The sequence below is a fragment of the Acinonyx jubatus genome, chromosome B4 (assembly GCF_027475565.1).
Source record: "Acinonyx jubatus isolate Ajub_Pintada_27869175 chromosome B4, VMU_Ajub_asm_v1.0, whole genome shotgun sequence".
Classification (NCBI taxonomy): Eukaryota; Metazoa; Chordata; class Mammalia; order Carnivora; family Felidae; genus Acinonyx; species Acinonyx jubatus.
This window is the reverse complement of record NC_069387.1, coordinates 56457704-56477945: the sequence shown is the minus strand read 5'-3', so window position 1 is coordinate 56477945 and position 20242 is coordinate 56457704. Positions and strand designations below refer to the sequence as shown.

Here is a 20242-nt window from a genome sequence, read left to right as displayed (position 1 = left end):
CTTTTATTTCTTTTGAGAGATACAGAGACCATGCGAGTGGGGGAGGGGCAGAGAGAGAGAGAGAGGGAGAGAGAGAATCCCAAGCAGGCTCCGTGCCACCAGCTCAGAGCCTGACATGGGGCTCGAACTCATGAAACTGTGAGATCATGACCTGAGCCAAACCCAAGAGTTGGATGATAAACCGACTGAGCCACCCAGGCACCCCGCAAAAAAACAAAAAACAAAAAACAAACAAAAGCAAACAAAAAAACCCTGTGATGGTGGTATCTGGGTGGCTCAGTCGGTTAAGTGTCTGACTTCGTTTTGGTTCACGTCATGATCTCATGGTTTCGTGAGTTTGAGCCCTGCATTGGGCTCTGTACTGGCAGATTATAAAAATTATAAAAAACTGTGATGAATAAACCATATTTTCAGGTATTTTTAAAATACTGATAAGCATTTGTCACATAACTAGGGATTTGTTTGAATTAATAGAATATGCAAAGTGTTATTCTCAGTAGTTTTTTTAAAATCCTCGTCAAAATTTCATTTGTGCAGCTTTAAGTGGTTTGTCAAGTGATGAAATCACAAGCACTAGTTTCCTTTTTAGTCAAATTCTGTTGAACAGTTTTTTTTTTCACTCACCCCTTAAGCGATCCCTCATTTGATGAAATTGAATAATACTGATAATACTGATGTCAGTGATTCTGATCCTGGGCTATGATTGATCTTGGTAATTTGTCCCCATTGCTCAGTTCTGGCTCAGATAAGAACTGGAAATCACTTTATTTTGAAATGCAAGAAGCTATTAGCCCCTCTTCTCCTTAGTTCCAATCCTCAGGTGCACCTCCACTAGGATTTCTTCAGTAGTCAGCCTATCACAGTGCCTTGCATAGAGCAGGCACTCCCTAAATGTCTGTTGGATGAGCAGTATTTTATCTAGCTGTGTGTTATTGCTACCTTCACCTCCACTAGATCTCTGGTAGCTATAGAGCATATTCATAGCATATCCATCTACATTTTTCCCAGCAACCATCGTAGTGTCTTTCATATGGTGGTGGTGATGTTATGCTTCCAAATAATCAGAGTCTGGCCAACCAGGAATATTGTGGTAACAGTTTGGTCTTTGGATAAACACTCCTTGTTACCTCACTTCCCAATTCTGAATATCTACCAGACCGTACTGAATCTCTCTCAAAATCTATATGAATGTACTATATCTGTAACTTTGTTGCAACTGGGCTCATCTTTTTATTGAGCATGATTCCCTTGATTTTCTTGCTTCTGCTTCTATATGCACAGTTTATGTGAATAAGATGAACATTAGCAGATTTATCTACATCTCTTCATTTCTATTCTACAGCAATAGCCCCTTAGAGTAATATCTGAAGTTATAGTAATTTTCTTCATATCAGAGAGTTTCTAACTATGTTAATGGAAGTTAGACTGGCTGCAGAGACATTCGTGAGAACTACCTATGCGGTAACATTTAAACAATTTATTTGATCTCTCTTTAGCTTACCTGCTCATGTCTTTGGAACATTGATGTTGACCTTGTTGGAACTTTGTCTATAATCATGATAAGTCCTTCAATAAAATCTAATAGAAAATGACATTTAAATTTCCAAGTGACTTATTAACCCTTTGAATACTTTATGATGTGTTATGCTCATTTTAGCAAAGAGATACTCTTATTACACTATGTTCATATATTATTTCCTTGGATGCCCGATGCGTAATGACTTCATGTTAAAAAAATAATAAAGGAGATAAAATAACAGCATAAAAAGTAGATAATCCTGAGCATTGCTTATTTCCTAATAAAAAGTGAGACATAATCTTTGAGGGCAGCAAAAGAGAGTGAACATTCATCAGCCATCAGATTGCAACCCTGTTTTTCAAAGCATCTGTGTGATTTTGCCCTGTGTCTGGGCTTCCATTTCCTCACAGGTAAAATCAAGAGATGGATTACCTCTGCTTGTTCACCTGGCTTACTCCTAATCATCTTTCAGGATTTATCTCAGTCATTTGTTTGGGAAGCTATTGCTGACTCCTAGGGGAGGCTAGGTGCCTTCCCTATGCATACTCCCTCAAAGCTCTTAAGGCATTCTACTGAAGCTATCTAGTTATTAATTTCTCTCTCTCTCTCTTTAAGGCATGTGCCTTTCAGGGGCAGGGATCATGTCATTTTGTCACCACTGTGTAGCTCAGAGTGGAAGGCAGAAAAGAAAGGTGATTAAGGACACAAGCCAAATTCATATCCTAGATCGTGTCTCCAACATTGATTATGTAGACTTGGTCAAATTACTTAATTTACATGGAACTTTGTTCTGTGGAATGAGGCTAATAATGGCTGCCTTATCAGTGTTACTGTCAGAATGAACTTCAGTGATATTTTTAAGCTCCAAACAAAATGCCTGGCATTTAGAAAGCACTCAATTAATGCTATGACTACTGTTATTGCTGAAATAAAGTGTGCATCGTATAATGTGATTTTTAAGGTACTTTCAGATACTAGAGTCTGTGACCATCCCATTCTGTTTACTGACTAAGAAATAAAGATCGTTTTAGCCTTCTGATTTTGGATATGGGGACAAAGTGGCCGTCTGTTAAAATGACATGCTTACTGTCGTTTGTGTGCATTGTTAAGAACCATGAAAGGCCTGAGATTTTTACTCTTTTTGCAAGCCATACATCAGCCTACTTGCCACAGTTTCATGGATGCTGGGAGAAGACAGAAAATCTTGGATCAGTGACAAAGTACAGCTTATCAGTCACAGTAATTGTAGTAGCCCGAAGATTAGCATTTGTACAAGTTCCCTGAGCCCTAATTTCTGTATGGTGATACAGAGACAGCCTGAGGATGCTTACACTTCAGAGGGAGAAAACCTGAGCTTAGGGAACCTGACTCTTTTATATCAGGCAACAAACATGCCTGACCTTTGCCACTAAGTGAGACATTATCCTTATTACCCTGGACAGTAAACAAACCTGCCTTAGTTCTGAAGGGAGACACTATCTTTGATTTTCTGTATACAAATATCCTTGAAAAGGTGGTTCCAAGGAAAGGTCATTGGTGCCTTCACTCAGAAGGAAACACAAGAGACAGAAACCCACAGAGAATGGTCTTTCAACCTGGAAATTTGTATTTGTAGAGTGTGGATTTGCCACTTTCATCAGATTCCTTAAAGGGATATGTGAACTAAAAAAGTTTGTCTCTAAATCCTAATTCACTATTCAGACTGACAGCGTATTTGAGAACACAAAAGGGTAAAGAGTAAGGAAGCAAGATACCACATAGGAGATATACCATGCAGCATTTTTATGATGGAAGCAACTTGCTACCCCAGAATCAGGTCTTTTATTTGGCTCTTATTAAGACTGAAACTTGAGGCACCTGGCTGGCTGGTCATGCTGGTCAATAGAGCATATAGCTCAAACTCGGGGTCATGAATTCAAGTGCTGTGTTGGGCATAGAGCTTACTTTAAAAAAAAAAAAAAAGATGGAACTAAGTCCAAAGATGGCACCCTGGACCTTGCCCGATAGGGGATGGAATTGAGAGCTCTGGCTTCAGTGAAGAATGTGAACAGGGTAAAGGCAAAAATTGACAGCCTTTTCTGCAAAGAGGACATTATTAATTATTATAATGTTTATTAAAATAATTTGCCACATTAAAAAAAAGATAGCCAAATTCACTTTTAAGATTAGATATGCATTGTTGGGATTTTTTGGTGTATGCTATACATAAACAGAAAAGTCAAAAGTTACTCCGTTAACTCAAATTTCCATTTTCATTTCATATTATCAGAATGTGTGCTTCTGACTGTCCCCATTTGCATCACTTTATTTTCAACATTCTTAGAAGCAAAGTGTTATAAATACCATGACAAATTATTATGATCCATTTGTCTCAGTAATGGTGACCTCTGTGTCACTTGAACCACTGCTCAATGTATTGTCGAACAGCAAAGATTAAGGCACAGGGCATTCTGTGGAATTAGTGACTACCCAAGAGCTTATAGCCTTATGCCAAACCAGTCATTAGTGCTCAGCAAATGTTACATTCTGAAAACGTTATTATGATTATGTAACAAAAATAAGAGATAAAAACAGATGGCTTAAATAAAAATACTGCTAATCCAGGGGTTCTCAACCTCAACACTACACTTTGGGCTGGATAATCCGTTGTAAGGAGCTGTCCTGTGTACTGTAGGGTGTTTAGAAGCATCTCTGGACTGTACCCCATTAGATGCTAGTAGTATCCATTCTCTCCCCACTTCTCACACCCCTCCCCCCACACCCACCACAGTGTCACAAACATGTCTGCAGACAGTACAGTGCAGTGCAAAATGTCCCCTAGGGGGCAAAATCACCCTCCATTGAGAAACACTATGTTATTCCCAGTTTTAAAAGTGGGAATACTTAGTCAATGAATGAGAAAGTAAATACAGAGTATAGAATAATCCTGATAAACATTCACAGCTTCAGAAGTAAATTTATGCTTCCATAGTTTGAGGGATTTCAAAATGACCCCTCTGCCGAGTCCTAAAGTACTCCATGTGATTTGTTATAGATCATAGTGGACAGGAAAAAGACGGGACTTGGGTTCTTGCCTTTTTTCTGCTGCTTTGTGGTTTTGTGTTTGGGATCAAGTCATAATTCTTCTGAGTTTTTTTAATCTGTAGAAGAGGGATCAGCCCCTGTCATACTTACCTTTGAGAATTGCTGAGAATCCAATCAGACAGTTTATGTGAAAATGCCTTGAAAAGTCATCTAAAGATGTCTATAATTGTTAGGATGAAAAAATAAAAATAAAAATAAAAATCACTTTAAGAATTTCTCGAAAATCTCAGAGCATTCCTTGAAATAACTAGAGGAACCCTGAGGCATTGCAAAACAGGATTTAAGAATTGCTTCTTTTGAAGATGCCCTTTAGTCCTGCTTCACTCACTTTTCTGTGTTCTTGTTTGCCATGTGCTGAGGGGTTGGGACAGACGGCGCGGTTGAAGGAGTAGTGGAAAGGCTTGGCTGACAGCAAGGAAGCAGTACTCAGTGTTCAAAAAGCATAAGTACTTTGTTTATATTTCCTCAGGAACCAGGAAGTATCTATAAATTAAGTAACTAGAGACTTAAAAAAATAAAAAATGCAGTTAATATTGTAAATTTATTAAAAGGAGATATTGCTGATTTAAGCAATCATATATCTGACTTATGATGTTATGTGCCTTTTATTGACTAAAATACTTTTGTGAGTTTTTTAATAATAGCTTTATATTTTGTATAATGGCTTTATCTTTTCTTGGTCAAAAATGACTATCCTTTTTCTGATGCCAAACCTTTTCAATACAGAATTGCCACAAACTTTTCCATTGTTAAATATTTAATGCTGGCCTTGCTTGCCTGGAATTACATGAAGATATATACTTGAACTTTGAGAAATAGGATAATTCTCTCGATGAGAATGGATCCTAAAAGCTACCCAATGCAATATACCATTCAGTTCAGAAATCCTGTTCTCAGGCCCTGGCAGATGCCCTGCAGTCTCTGCTTGGGCTTCTCTACCTTTCCTCAGTATAGAATATATATTTGGAAGATTTTGCAGATAAGAAAACCAAAGCATTCATAGCCCATGCCACTGTGTCCAAGATCACTTGGATGGCAAGTTGCAAAGCCAGAAAGTGACCCATTCTGTTGGAATCCAGAGCTCTTGCTTAAATACTCAATCATTTATCTGGCTGTGCTCCAACTAATCCTGCTGTTGGACAGCTTTTTTTTTTTTTTTTAAAACGTTGTTTTTCACAATGTCCAGAAATCTACCTCCACATAACCCTGCTGAGGAAACAAAACTCAAAATGACACCTTGTTCTTTTGTGTGGACCATGGGACAACATATCCAGTCCACATTTGACCAAATGGCCTTCAAATCCTTTTTTGTACCTAATGATTGCCCACCCCCCTTCTCCTAAATCTGATCTTTTTCAGGCTGACTGTATCTTCTAATTGTACCTGACTTAGCACAGTTGTCATACATAGAATATTTCTGGTTGACTTTTTCTGGGTGTTGAATACTTACACAGTTTCTTACTTATAGGGTAGGAACCAGTTCTGAACCAGTATTTGAGGTAATTGTCTTATTGGTCATTGGTTTTACCTAACTCTGATTCAGACACTCTATGCTTATCAACTGTGCTTTCTTTTCCCTGCTGCCACATCTCATTCTTTGCTTACACTGTGATTGCTGCCACTAAAAATCACAAAGTATCATGAACTATCTTTAGTCTCCATATTTTTATAACAAGCCTTGATATTAAACTAGATGAAAGTGTAGCTTGATTTAAGTCCATCATTTCAATTTTAAGATCTTCTTTTATGTATTTTAGAATTTCCTCACAGATTAGAGTTCACATTTGATAAGTATGTCTTCATCGAGCTAAATGATTACTGCATAATTATTCAAGTGTTTTGGGTAAGTTAAAATCATAAATATTATTTGTATCCTTTCCCATTAATTATTAAGCACATGTCTGTTTCAGAGAATTTTAATCTATATGTTTGATTCATAGTCCCGTAATTTTTCAAAGTGTAATTTTGTAAGAGCCATCTAACATAAATCATTTTTATGGTGTGTGTGTGTGTGTGAGTGTGTGTGTGTGTATGTATGTATGAGTGTGCGTGCATTTGTATTCATTCCTAACGTCAGAAGGTCATGTTTTGTTATGAATAAACAAATGCCTGTATGTTAAACATGTCTTGTCTAAGACATAAACTTGGTTAACTTGTCTCTGCCATCTACCATTGGAAAAACGTATTTTCATGACAGATTGAGCTACCTCCTTAAAATAGCCTGGGCAGATTCCCATGGTGTTAGGCAGTGGGTAGAATTTCCTGGAGCAGTAGTAGATCTCTGTTGCTCTTTCATTGGCCCACAGATTCAGACATGGCAATAAAAAACAGGGTATCAATAAGTAATTGACAGAAGATACAGAGTAAGAATAGCTTATCTGATACATGAATACATTATGAATGTTATATATGGAGTACCACACTTCAGGCATGGCAAATATTGGACCAGCATGTTATTGAAAAGGTTCTATGCTTTAGGTGGCCTTGACTTGCTTCTAGGGTGCTATGAATAAAGGATAAATAATGGTTCTGACAGTAGGTGATAAGAAGTGGAGTAAAATAATAATTCTGTATGGTCAGGGTCTAAGCAAGAAGACAGAAACCACTGTGATTATTTTAAAAGGGGACATGTAATATTGAAGAATTGTTACACATTTATAATGATGAATTGTAAAAGCAACCTAGAGATCAGGAACAGCAAGAAGCTGGGAGCCAAAAGGGGGGAAGCAGGGTTACCAGGGTTACTGGATGGAGTCTGAAACAATGGGGACCTGTCTGTAAGAAGTAGAGCCGAGTAGAGAGAGGGCTTCTGCCCAAGACACCTAGTAAAGCAGAGGAAAAGCAGGAAAATTTCAAATAGCAAAACGTTGATAGATGTTGAAACTTGGAGATGGTTCATGGGTTTGTTTTACTCATGTCTCTGTTTAGAATGTGTAATTATCTATTAAAAAAAGGGTTTTTTAAAAAGTAAACGAAGGAGAGAGAGCCCAAGGTGCATTAGCTCATGTACACACACACACTCGTGCACACATGCACCCATGCACATGCACATCATGATGTTTATACCTTACATCATGTTCCAGTCTCCTTCCAGAATCTGAACTCACCTGGAAGCCAACTGCAGAGTAGTCTGGGAAACTTGTCCTACTGGGATTAGCCCATGTCAGGATCAGCAGGGCAGAAGATGGGAAAAGAAAGGATCTAAAGCAAAGAGACTGGCAGATCCTCACCCAGGACAAATGAGGCAGTGACTTTCTCCCTGCCATCTACACAGAGTCCTAGATAGAACTTCCTGTTGCTTACTTTGATTTTTCTGAACCCCTCAAATGTACCCTCTATCTATATCTGACTTTGTTGCTATGAAAGTGGGATTGGAACACACAGTTTGATTATTTGACTCAGCTTCTGCTACATTGAATCTTTGGACACTGCAATGTCCATATAACACACCAGTTGAAATCTTTACCTTGCATAGAGAGTAAGGAATTGGGCAAAGAATGATGTAATTAAAACTTTGGCCTGTTGCATAGTAACGGTCTTTGGCACACATTTATTGCATTTAATTAATAATAAAAAAACATACTCACATTTTTTAAAAATTTATTTAGAAAGAAAGAGTGTGTGTGAGCAGGGGAAGGACAGAGAGAGAGAGAGAGAGAGAGAGAGAGAGAGAGAGAGAGAAATCCCAAGCAGGCTCCACAGTGTCAGCACAGAGCCCAATGCGGGGCTTGATTCCACAAACCCTGAGATCATGACCTAAGCCAAAAATCAAGAGTTGGACATTTAACTAACTGAGCCACCCATTCACCCCAATACTTGAGTTTTTATATGTTCAGCCATGAAGACTGAAAATTAAAACAGCAAAATGTTGATATATGTAATTATTTGAATTAACATATAAAATATTACTATCATATTGGAATATATCTGTACTGATTTTGTATTAATAAGTGGGTACTTGATTCAAAAATCTCAGAAGAAGGTGGGATTTTTGGTTTTTCTTTTTTTGAAGACAGTGGGTTTTTATAGTAGAAATAACACTTTTCTAAACAAGAAAACTATAAAGCCTCTTTTAGGGCATCCTGTATGGTTGTGTGGGTAATGTACTTTCTGAATGGCCCACCTACGAGAGCATCTTTCTCTTAGTCACACAAAGATAATCAGTCTGCTAACAACAGGCCTTATCTACCAACACTGATATTATCAGGCGAAAAATATTGCAAGCAGAAATTTCATGGTCTTCACTACAGAATTTTGTCTTTTGGTATCCATATCAGGATTCTAAGAGGCCCTCTTGAAGAATATCTTGGCTCTGAGCAGGAGAGAGCTACATGCTGACTTTAGATATTCAGGTTTGCCAATTTGCATTTAGCCCAAGAATATTTATTTATCTTTACTCCTTTCTTGTTAATATTTGTTAATCCTTTGTGTAATAGTAAAACCTTCAATTATATAGAGATCAAGATAGGGATCAGAACGCGTGTTTCTATTCCCAAATGATTAAGACTATGGCATGTTCTCAGTGTACATGTATTAATGTGCCCTTATATTAATATATAAATTGCGTATTTTACAGAAGCTGAGGTATTTTAACAACTAGATTAAAGAAACTCACATAAGTCCCAATTTAAAAATTTTAAAATACAGTGTGACTTATACAAAGGCAAAGCCATCTACACATTGTACTTTATACAAAGGCAAAGCCATCTACACATTGAGAAAGCGATTGTCCAATCAGGTCAAAATGGATAGGTTTTGAGGAATGGATGGCAGTATTAAGCAGCAGTGAAGCTTGCAGGTGTTGGCATCAGACTGGATCAAAGCCCAGACCTAGCACAGCCTTAAGTAAACTGGTCAAGTTTTCTAACCTTTTTGTTCCTCCGTGCTATGAAATGTACCAACCTATAGAGGTTTCTGTGAAGATCAAGTGTGATGGATCTAAGCGTGTAAAGCCCTTAGAACAGTGCGTGACAGCACTTAAAAAAAAAAAAAAACTCTTATTATTAAAGATCATTTTTATTTAAAAAAATGCCAACTTTTTTCTTTAGTTATCATGTTCAAATTAGGGGAATACTTATTTTTCCTCCTAGACTTCCTTACCATTGCTGCTTCTCACCTTATTAGCCCATTACCTCTCTATCTTGATGCTCTGAGAACTATTCTTGAATTGTTCTGAGATAAGGTTTTTTTTTTTTTTTTTTAATCCTAACATCTGGGCATGTAGATGTTTTTATCTCTTGTTTGTATATTCCTCATTTACTCCTTTTTTTCACATTCCTAGAAAAATCCTACTTATTGGTAGTGTATATTCCCTTTGTCTGAGGATATTAGAAAACAACGCGGCAAAGTGCAGTGGAATTGAGATTTGGCTATGTATCTCTGTAGCTCCACCCAGTTTTAAAGTCTTTGAATCTCTGAAATTGAAAATTCAGAAATTTGAATGGGTGATGCGCTTGAAATCACACAGGAACACACTTTTTCCCACACCCTTTTCGGGGTGTGTGTATGTATGTGTGTGTTTACTCAGCATGTGTATACTTTCTACTTTCCCATCTGCCATCTGCTTTAGCACCAGCCTCGGTAGCTGTTCTGTGTCCAGAGTACTTTAGCCTTTTCATTATGGAAGAGAAAAGAAATGAACTAATATGAGAAAGAAAATCCTTCCGCCAACCGCTTCCACCTCGCTTTTTGTTTTGTTGTTTCTAAGCAAGTTTCTTGCCATTTACCTTTGCATTTGCATTGCTTATTGATTGGCAATTTTAAAATTGTTTATTGTGCTCTTTTGTTTCACTGTTCAAGAGCTAAAACAAAAGCTACCAGGCCCTTCGAGGTACACATTTGCATGCGGTGAGCGTTGCCCGAGGAAAAAGTAATTGCTAATGCATATTTATGTGGCACAAATTTGCCATTTGTTTATGCATAAAATTATCAATAGTGCAGGGCGGCCCAGCCGTAGAAAATGGTGACCTTTTTAGCTTAATAAATAGAAATCAGCTGTTATTGTGAAGAGATCAGCCATTTATTCTGTGTTGAGGGACATTGCCGGGAAAATGCAGATTGGGGCTGGCAATATCATTAAATGGAAGGCCAATGACCCTTTCGGTAGAGTCTATTATACTTTATCTAATAGGGGATAAATGGCTTTGGTTGGCAATTGGAATAAAGAACAACAGTTTTTTTTTTATTTCAAACTGTAATTTTATAACTATATGGATTTTAAGCCAGTAAAACTGAACAGGGAATCTCAGTCTGACCTGTTGCTAGAATTCTCTCAAAAAGTATCTGTTTTCAAGTTGCTTTTCTTGTTCATTATTCTTTATTCTGATTTGTACCCATTGAAACAGAGTAAGTCAAATGATGTTTTTTCAGGAAAATAGATCTTCCTTTAGTTTTCAGTTTTTAGCTTTCTTTTTCCTTTCTTTTTTACCTTTTTTTTTTTTTGCCATACTTTTATCTTTGCATTGCAGGCATCTGTGTTTTGCAGGGTTGTTCTATATTTGATGTCTTAAAAAAATATTAAAAGTAGAAGATATACTCTCTAAATAAAGTTACTAATAGATTATAAGTGGAGAGTTTTTTATTAAGCTAAACATGATACTTTCTAAATGATAATAATGGTATTTGAAGCAAGTATGTGGGTCCTTTGGATTAAAGAATACTCTATAAATATAAAACCTTCTCATTAGTATATATAGATTTTCTTAATATATAAAAAAACCCCAACAGAAAGTCATGTATCTTTTTTGGTTGTTTTACTGGTGCATCTGATAGATGAAATGCCCTCAGTCTCCCCAGAGCTCATTTATGATTGTGGTTTAATGTGGTGTAATCTCACAATTATGTTTACTTGGCTAACATCTCTTCGGTACGTTATGAGCACTTCTGCCTTTCAGGATTTTTTATCCATTTTTTTCAGTCATTATAGAATTCACTCTTAAATGGAAGTTGTGTTGGTTTTTTTTTTTAATAATATGTAATATTTGATGCACTCAAACTTTTATGTAAGTTGTGAAACCTGATAATGGAACCGGAGACCTGCAAACCCCGCCTCGGAACACGGTAAACTCTAGGAGGCTACCTCCATGCTCCTCCCTGATTGTGTTTCTGCATGCAAGCACGCCTCACCAGGTTTAAAGTTTTTACAGTAGAGGTTTGCAGCCACCAATCTTTCCCTCCTGCTGCACTTTAGGATGACAGTGCATTCTGCAGCATGTCACCAGAGTGACTGAGTAACCTTTTACTGGCAGAAATGGGTCTGTTGTTCCTTTTTAAAGTAGAGGGTGTAAATAGGATTCAGACACTAGGGTACATTAGTCCATAAAATGAATATATTTTTTATGTCATTTATAAGGTATTGATTTTAGGTCCATTAGATTCACAGTCCCTAGTGGGAGAAAAAACAATGATTGAATGGGTAGGTTGGAATTCCAGAAGGAAGCACAGCAGCAGTGATTAACCCCTTCTTCTTCAACTCCCTGCCCCTATTATTTAACATGGTGGAGTAGCCGAGAAGGACTCTGAGGGAGAGGGACCGTTTGTTATCTGTCTTCTGTGCGCTTTACGAGGGTTCACAAAACAAATTTCAGCTGGATTATTATTGTCTCTGAATGTGATACAGCAGATCAGTCTGGGTTGTTAAGAGTTGCCCCCAGTTTTGTATAAGATTAGTTTTTAAGTTGATGAATGCATTTTATTTTTATAAAACCTAGAGCATAAGTATTAGTAATTTAAGATATTGTTTAGGGAGATTATAGAATACAAAGGAATCAAGCTTACATTCTTTTTAAAGAAAACATTTTTATTCTCAACTCTAAGAAAGGAGAGTTCATTATGGCATCATGTCAGTTATGCCCTTACTTAGGCAAGTTTTAAGTAATATTGGTGAGAATGGCCATCAGAGTAATGTTTTAAATAGGATGTTTCCTGTTCCACAAATGCATAGAAAATTATTGGTTTATACAAGCCTCTTTTCTGATAAAAGGATGACTGAAATATCATTTCACTTCTATGTGCAGAGCACTCGTAATAATTCTAGTCAATTTTACCCAACTAATGTTACAACCACCTAAAAGGAATTTTCTCCTAGGTTGGTTTGGCAGTTACATTTTCATTCTTATACATGAAAAAAAGTTACAATATAAGTAGGAAATTTTTAAAAGTTCTAATTATATTTCCAATCATCTGATGTAGTGATATGTTATGGTTGAATGAAATTATGCCAACTAAAGTCTGACTTTCTCAAAAATTGACCTGACATAATATGGTATCAACAAACATTTTGAGAATTTTATATTTTAATTCAAGTTTGTCCAGTTCTGTAACAAAAAATGTAAAAATACAGGCTCCCTCTTGTGGGTAAAATTACCACCTGTATATTTTTGTGTTGCCAACATATAAGATATGGCAAAATTTCTATTTCATTTTTAAGTAAATTCTACTCTATAATCTATTTATTTGGTCAGATGTGACATTTCACTTCTTGAAAAAAAGTAGAGTTTGAATACTTTTTTAGTAAATTTTTTAATGAAAAGAAATGAGTTTTTTTTTTAATTAATGGACTATGTATAGACAAGCTTTATTTTACTGCAGCAGCATAATTTCTGATATTCAAAATTTGTAATAACTTTTCTCATTTTGGAATACTCTCCTGTGGAATAATTAGCACACTAATGATACAATGTGGAGTCTTTGTCAGTGCAGTGACTTTTGGATTTCTGTGTTTGTAAAAGTTCTGATACTGGAATGAAGTAAAATCCCTCCCTACCCATCATGTTTCACGTAGATACAATATGGTAATAAACCTGCTCAAATGCCATTAATCTTGTAATCAAAACTGAATAATCAATGGTCTAGTAAGAATGAACACTGGAGCATTATTCAGCTCTCCCTGAATTGAACTAATACTGGAGACACTGAGCTGGGGCAGAGGCTGTGGCTACATCACCATATATGGGTTCCCTGCTTTCAGAAGTCTGATTCCTAGGAATTTCAACTGAGTAGCAGAGGCAATTTCCTTTTCTTTCTTTCTTTCTTTCTTTCTTTCTTTCTTTCTTTCTTTCTTTCTTTCTTCCTTCCTTCCTTCCTTCCTTCCTTCCTTCCTTCCTTCCTTCCCTTCTTCCCTTCTTCCCTTCTTCCCTTCTTCCCTTCTTCCCTTCTTCCCTTCTTCCCTCCTTTCTTTCTTTCTTTCTTTCTTTCTTTCTTTCTTTCTTTCTTTCTTTCTTTCTTTCTTTCTATTTAGGTATTTATTTTGAGAAAGAGAGAGAGAGTTTGTGTGAATGCCGGAGGAGCAGAGAGAGAGAGGGAGAGAGAGAATTCCAAGTAGGCTCTGTCCTGTCAGTGCAGAGCCTGATGCAGGGCTTGATCCCTGGAACCATGGGATCATGACCTGAGCCAAAACTAAGAGTTGGAGGATTAACTGACTGAGCCAGCCAGGCACCCCAATAGCAGAGGCCATTTCTGTCTAAACTGGGGATACTGGTAATCAAGCCAGAGCTATATTCACTCATGAAAATGGCAAGAGCAGTATTTCTGAAGCTGAGCTTGGCAGCACAGTCCTAGAGATATATAGCAAGAAATGTGAATGCAGAGATACCTGAATAACTCCCACTAAGCAGTTATGGTACTGTCGTTGTCATACATTTGAATGAATGAATGTCATTCATTCATTGTCATCAAATATCATACATCTGAATGGAATCAAGGAAAGGGCCTGTGAGGACACCTGAAGATCTCTCATAAATCATTCTAAGAAATAAGAATTTATCTTAATGTTGCCTGACCTAAAGCATCTGTAGGATGTTTACATGAAAATCAGCAAAATGAACAACTTCTGAGGGGATTAATATATATGTGTATATACAGATAACAGTATATGTATGTATACAGATAACTATATATGCACATATGTTTTTAGATTAATTCTGGCAGCATTAAACAGTGTCAAATTAATGCCTCTTTTCCCATAATGATTTTATTATATTTATATATTTTATATACATTTATGTAAGTATACATATACAGATTTACTTTGAAAACCTTAGGAAAAAAACTTGAAAATTCTCTACTTCCAAAAGTTCTATGTTGATACATTTATTAAGATGGAACAATACATTGTTTTTTCTTAAACATCTTTTTATTAAAAAAATATTTAATGTTTATTTATTTTTGAGAGACAGAACGTGAGTGGAGGAGGGTCAGAGAAAGAGGGAGACACAGAATCTGAAGCAATCTCCAGGCTCTAAGCTGTCAGCACAGAACCTGATGTGGGGCTCAAACTCATGAACTGTGAGATCATGACCTGAGCCAAGTTGGACACTTAACTACCTGAGCCACGCAGGCACCCCTAAACATTTTTTTAATGTTTATTTATTTTTGAGAGAGAGAGAGTGTGAGCAGGGGAGAGGCAGAGAGAGAGAGAGGGAGACACAGAATCTGCAGGAGATCATGACCTAGCTGAAGTCAGATGCTTAACCTACTGAGCCACCCAGACACCCCATGGAACAACGCATTGGTAATGGTGTTTTATTTTTTCTAGGATTCCTCTTGCTGATGACACAATTCCTGTGTGAATCTGTTTACAAGATTCTGAAAGCTGAACAGAGAACTTTGGCACTGCATTGGGTAGGAAAAAGGTATATTCATAAAATACATAATGCACACCTTTGAAAAATTGATTAGTACACTTGCTACTTCACAAAACTGGAAAGTTTATATGCCTTCTCTTATTTTTTTTTTTAATTTATAAGTAAAATACATGACGTATGCATAGAAAACTATAGTACATAATCTTTTATATTCAAATGATAACTGGATTTGTAATTATAATTTGGAAACTCATTATGAAGGTAATGTCTAAACTAGCAGATGATAGCAACATTTCTTTTAGTTTTCTTAATGAGATATACTTTTCTTGAAGTTGTGGAAGCTTTCTGTCTCCACTGAAAAACAGAGAAACATTAAAACATTTGTTCCTGCTTTTTTGTTGTTGCTACAAAGGAAATATTTTGGGTCACAATGGGTAGGTCACACATTTTATAAAAATTTCCATTGGCTATTAAGTACCCTGGGGTATGCTTTTGTAAACACACATACAAAAATGCAATTTTGCTCAGGCCAAACAGATATTTTTTCAGTTCAGTTTGCTTGGCAGAAATATTTAGTGGGCATCTATCCGTGAGTGCATTTATGAAATGCTTGTTTGTCTTTTCAAAAAAAGTTACACTCTGGGAACAGGAACTGAAAGTTTGACCACAGACCCACACTTGAAAATCCTTTTATTATCCCCTGGCTGACTATCATGTGGGTGACATCAGAAAAGGTTGGAGGTAAGGGAGCCTTTGTTTAGAAGTTTGTCACGAATAAGATGGAAAAGGAATTCTTTTTTTGTTTTTCCTAAAATGAATTATGGAAAAATAATCTTTTTGCATAGTGGACTAAAACTTATTCGCTAATCGACTCTTAAGGTCTTATGACTTATGTTTGTAGAACTTCAAGATGCAAGTTTATTTGTGAAAACCGTTAGAATCAATTTTGTTGGTTAACTTCTTTAAAATTTAATTGTTAAAATCTAAATAATATCCTTAAAGTATCTATAAATAAGACTTCATATTTTCATAGACAAATCAAACAATATAATATGGAAGAAAGCATAGTGAGTAATGGATTTTTATGCTAACAGAAGTGGAATAGGTCACAAATGGATTATTGCAAATATGAGACTTGTGTAGTTTTACAAGTGAAAACACCAATATCAATACAATTAAAAGGCAAGTGTAAACCTGGGGCTACTTCTAATAAATATAGTGAACATCACATGTAAACAGGTCTTAGTATCAGAAAGCACTAACATCTTAATTTAAATTTTTTTTTATGTTTATTTATTTTTGAGACAGAGAGAGACAGAGCATGAACGGGGGAGGGTCAGAGAGAGAGGGAGACACAGAATCGGAAACAGGCTCCAGGCTCTGAGCGGTCAGCACAGAGCCCGACGCGGGGCTCGAACTCACAGAGTGTGAGATTGTGACCTGAGCCGAAGTCGGCCGCTTAACCGACTGACCCACCCAGGCACCCCACTAACATCTTAATTTAAAAGAGAAAATGTAAGGGGGCACCTGGGTGGCTCAATGGGTTGAGCATCCAACTTCTGCTCAGGTCATGATCTCATGGTTTGTGAGTTCAAGCCCCGTGTCGGGCTCTGTGCTGACAGCTCGGAGCCTGGAGCCTGCTTCAGATTCTGTGTCTCCCTCTCTGCTCCTCCCCCACTCATGCTCTGTCTCCCTCTGTCTCTCAAAAATAAATAGATGTTAAAAAATAAATTAAAAACATAAAAGATAAAATGTAAGAACAAATAATTATTGAGGAATACAATTCTAATGCAGTATGCTAATAAGAGAAATGCAGAGTTATGCTCTACTTACTATCTAACCAGTAAAAAAAAAAAAAAACGGTTTGGCAGGATAATGTCGTAACAAGAACGTGGGGAAGATGGGTACTTTTAATAATGTTGGGAAAAGGTTATATTTGTTCAACTTTTCAAGAAGTGATTTGGCCATCTCTGATATGAGCCTTAAATGTTTCCAAAGCATTCTACGTAAAATTTCCACTAGTTTGGAAATGATTTGATTATAGGTCATCTGAAATAGTTAAAAAAAAAAGTAGACATGTGTATTTCTCTTTGCGAAGTCTGTGAAGTCTGTGTAGGCAGTACAGAGCTGGTTGGATGGTTCCACGGTCATGAGGGACCCAGATCCTTCGTATCTTGCTCTGTTACTCTGAACACGGGACTGTTACCTAGTGTTTTAGAATATCCAGAATTGGTATTCCAGTAATCCTGTCCCTAGGCTAGCAACAAGAAGGAAGTATCAGTAGGACAAGATCATGCTCCCTCCCTTTAAGGAAATCTTCTGGAAGGTATTGACATCCCTTCCATTTACATTTCATTGGCTAGAATGTCGTCATAACAACCAAGCCATGCTTAAAAAGGCTGGAAAATGTAGTTTTTATTCTGGGAGATAAGTCTGGGGAAGTTATTACAGTGAAAGAATAAGAGACTGGATATTGGGCCCAATTAACAGTATTTGGCAGTTTCACTTCCAGGAATCTAACTTAATGAAACAATTAAAGAAAGAGACAAAATTTATATAAATATATTTGTTCATTTTCATATATTTATGATGGGAAAATTTTGAGATTGACTAAATTATCCAGCATGAAGCAGTAGTTGGATAAATTTGAGTACATTTATTTTATACAGTCAATAAAATATTTTTAAAGAATTTTTAAGGACACACGAAATTATGCATAATACAATATTAAGTTAAACAAGTCAGAATCCACATTAAAGATACATTGTATAAATTTGTGTGTGTGCACACTTATGTACATGCACACACATACATTCACTTATACATATATATTGCAAATACATAAAATTGACAGAAAACAATACTTAAAAGTTAATACATCAAATATTATTAGCTCTACATCATGGAATCATGACCAATTTTAATTTTCTTCATAGTTTACACAATTTTTTGAATAAGTATGATTTGATATTAAAATTTGAGACGTAGAAGACATACGAAATTCCAAAAGGCTTATATGTTGCCTAATGTTCCTGTTAATAAAAATACTAAATATGTCTTTTCAAGGAGAGATGAAACAGCTTAGCACGTATCCTTTTTGACTTTTTCCTGCAGTCAGGTTGCAATAAGTGTTCCCTCTCAGTAGAGCCATTTGGTCACTCAGAAATCTTGATCATATTACAGCCGACATGGGTTAGGGCAGATTGAGATACTGTGCTGCAGTTCAGTGGTGTGCGTCAAGCACATGGAAGTTGTTGGTAATAGTGCCTATTTGAAAGGCAAGGAGCAGAACATTTAGAGACTTCTCTTTCTTGTGTATCAGTGAAAGAGGTTGAGTATTGCAGTTCTGGATTAAGAATGTTTCTTTGTGTGTGTGCGTTAAGGAACTTTTAAAAGTGTTATGTTAACTTAGAATATTAAAGGAGTGAGAATTTAACTCAAAGCTAAATGAAAAATCAAATTAGAGAGCAATTCATGAGAAATCCTTTGCAGAAATTAGAGTGAGAGCATTCCCGCCCCCCCTACCTCCCCCCCCCCGAACCTAAGCTGACTTGACTCTTTAGAACTTACAAGAGAACTATGATGTTGAGAGGCATAGACTTGGGAGACACACTGAGTTCCTGATTGCACCACTGATGGCTGTCTCTCTTGGGTATTATCCTTAGCCACCAATTCCTCATGTGTGAAATGTAAATAATAATAGAAGACACTGTACCATGCTAATATTTATCACATGGATACTGGTGTAACTGCACTGATTCAGCAGTGGTTTAAAGCTGAAACCATTACTGGAGATAGAGTCACTTTGTAAATAATTGAAGTTTCAATTCAATAGGAAGATATAATAATTTAAAGCCTAAATGCCCACAATAACATAATCTCAAAATATATTAAGGATAAATTGCCAAAACAGCAAGGAGAAATAAGCAAATCCACAATAGCATTTTAACCTACTTTTAGTAATTAATGGAATAAAGTAGACAGAAAAAATCAGTAAGGATATAGAGTTGAAAGACAAAAGTAAGAAACTTGACCTCATAGACATATATAGAACCTGGCATACAACTGCAAAACACATATTATTTTGAAGAATACGTGGAAAAGTTATAAAAATTGGTTGTATGCTGAGTCATAAAATAGGTCTCAACCATTTTTAAAAGAATTGGAATTCTACCAATTTCATTAGAAATCAAGTTGCAAATAATTTTTAAAAATGTATAGCTAGAAAATAAGTTTCAAAATTCCAGAGAAATCACAATAGTAATTTTAAATATTCTAAGGAAATTGAACTTCTTATATACAACAATTGTAGAATGCCTAAAAGAAGTACTTAATGGGAAATTTATATCTTAACTGTTACGAGAAAAGAGGGTGAAAATAAAGAGGCATTTCAAAAAAAGCAAAAAGAAAAACTCAAAGTAATAAACACTAGGAGTGAATTAAAGCAAGAGCAAAATTAACAAAGTGGGAAGTTGTCATATTTCCAAAATATTTGATTCCAGTATTCCAATTCCAAAAATTGATTGTTGTAAAAGATGAATAAATTTTCCAGTCCTCTGATGAGACCAGAGAGCAAGTGATAAAGGGCACATAACCAATATCAAGAATGACTGAAGCTATATCACAAGTGTGCAGGTATTAAATAGCCAGTAATAAATATTATGAACGTTATGTTACCAAGTTTATATGGGTAAATATGAAGAATTGGATGAATGGTCAAATTCCTAGAAAAATACAGTGTAGCAAAATTTACTCAAAAAGAAATGGAGAACCTGAATAGTTCTGTAACCATTAAAGCAACCGAATTCAGTAATCAAAAATCGTCCTATAAAAAAAAATTCCAGACCCAGGTTGCTTCACAGACAAATTCAAGGAAGAAATAATTCTAATTTTACATAAGTTGTTTTTTAAAAAAACAGAAGTGATAATCTCAAACTTAACTTTATCAGGTCATGGAAACTTGGTACAAAACTTGGTAAGTATCACTTGAAAAAGTGCATTTACAGGGAAATTCCTCTCATGAATATAAATGGAAAAAAATATCAACCAAATATTA

The 20242-nt window shown here is 36.1% G+C and overlaps 1 protein-coding gene across 25 annotated transcripts in view; it reads left to right on the top strand.

Annotated features, from left to right (window-relative positions):
- SOX5 (SRY-box transcription factor 5) overlaps window positions 1–20242 on the top strand; it is a 1008244-nt gene that overhangs the window by 263641 nt on the left and 724361 nt on the right. For 21 of the 25 annotated variants that reach the window (XM_053225987.1, XM_027035741.2, XM_053225993.1 and 18 more), the window contains one exon: window positions 15138–15234. The exons of 2 other annotated variants lie outside the window; for them this stretch is intronic. The gene's annotated coding sequence lies outside the window, so the exon portion shown is untranslated. The remainder of the gene's footprint in view (window positions 1–15137; window positions 15235–20242) is intronic. 2 more of the 25 variants (XM_053225999.1, XM_053226002.1) reach the window with 1 other exon arrangement.